Genomic DNA, 2,063 nt, shown 5'->3' on the forward strand with positions numbered 1-2,063 from the left:
GGGAAGAGAGATTGAGGTGATTGGTGAAGGGTTTTTGGGAAGTGTGACATGGAGAAGAGTAAAATAGGATTAGGAGGTAAGGTGGGAATATGTTAGGTGGGGATCATGTGGGGTCCACAGATCCTGAGATGATCCTGTGGGGTCCACAGATCCTGAGGTGTCAAGGAATTACATCCCTGCACCAAATAGGCATGCAAAAATGCCTTTGCATACCATTCTGGCGTTTAAACGCCGAGGTGATGCACGTTCTGGGCGTTCAACACCCATGTGAAGCATGTTCTGGGCATTCAACGCCCATGTGTAGCATGTTTCTGGCGTTGAACGCCAGTTTTATGCTTGTTACTGGCGTTCAGCGCCAGCTTTTCTTAAGGCACATTCCTGGCATTCAAACGCCAGAATATTGCTTGTTTCTGGCGTTCAGCGCCAGATTCATGCTCTATTCTGGTGTTGAACGCCAGCCAGATGCTTCTTACTGGCGTTGAATGCCAGTCTATCCTCCCTCCAGAATGTGATTTTTCTTCTGCTGTTTTTGATTCTGTTTTTAATTTTTATGATTTTTTTCGTGACTCCTCATGATCATATACCTAATAAAACACAAAATAATAATAAAATAAAAATTAGATAAATAAAATTGGGTTACCTCCCAACAAGCGCTCTTTTAATGTCATTAGCTTGACAGTGGGCTCTCATGGAGCCTCACAGGTGATCAGGTCAATGTTGTATAGTCCCAACGCCAAACTTATAGTTTGGATATGGGGTCTTAACACCAAACTTAGTGTTTGGTTGTGGCCTCCCAACACCAAACTTAGAGTTTGACTGTGGGGGCTCTTCTTGACTCTGAACTGAGAGAAGCTCTTTGTGCTCACTCTCTTTTGTCGCAGAGGGATGGCCATGTGCCTTAAACGCCAGGTAGTCCCCATTCAATTGAAGGACTAATTCACCTCTGTTGACATCTATCACAGCTCCTGCTGTAGCTAGGAAAGGTCTTCCAAGGATGATGCATTCATCCTCTTCCTTCCTAGTATCTAAGATTATGAAATCAGCAGGGATGTAAAGGCCTTCAACCTTTACTAACACTTCCTCTACTATTCCATAAGCTTGTCTCAATGACTTGTCTGCCAATTGTAATGAGAACAAGGCAGGTTGTACCTCAATGATCCCCAGCTTCTCCATTATAGAGAGTGGCATAAGATTTATCCCTGACCCCAGATCATATAGAGCTTTTTCAAAGGTCATGGTGCCTATGGTACAAGGTATTAAGAACTTGCCAGGATCTTGTTTCTTTTGAGGTAAAATTTGCTGAATCCAGGTATCTAGTTCACCAATGAGCAAGGGAGGTTCACTTTCCCAAGTCTCATTACCAAACAACTTGGCATTCAGCTTCATGATAGCTCCTAAGTATTGAGCAATTTGCTCTCCAATCACATCTTCATCCTCTTCAGAGGAAGGATAGTCTTCAGAGCTCATGAATGGCAGAAGGAGATTTAATGGAATCTCTATGGTCTCTGTATGAGCCTCAGATTCTTTTGGATCCTTAATAGGAAACTCCTTCTTGCTTGAGAGACGTCCCAGGAGGTCTTCCTCACTAGGATTTTCGGCCTTCTCCTCCTTTGTGCATTCGGCCATTTTGATCACATCAATGGCCTTGCACTCTCTTTTTGGATTCTCTTCTGTATTGCTTGGGAGAATACTGGGAGGAGTTTCAATGACTTTCTTACTCAGCTGACCCACTTGTGCCTCCAGATTTCTGATGGAGGATCTTGTTTCACTCATGAAACTGAAAGTTGCTTTTGACAGATCAGAGACTAGATTGGCTAAATTAGAAGTGTTTTGTTCAGAGTTCTCTGTCTGTTGCTGAGAAGATGATGGATATGGCTTACTATTGTTCAGCCTATTGCGTCCACCATTGTTAAAGCCTTGTTGAGGCTTTTGTTGATCCTTCCATGAGAAATTTGGATGATTTCTCCATGATGAATTATAGGTGTTTCCATAAGGTTCACCTATGTAATTAACCTCTGCCATTGCAGGGTTCTCAGGATCATAAGCTTCTTCAGAAGCTGCCT

Source organism: Arachis duranensis, chromosome 9, assembly GCF_000817695.3.
Source record: "Arachis duranensis cultivar V14167 chromosome 9, aradu.V14167.gnm2.J7QH, whole genome shotgun sequence".
NCBI lineage: Eukaryota > Viridiplantae > Streptophyta > Magnoliopsida > Fabales > Fabaceae > Arachis > Arachis duranensis.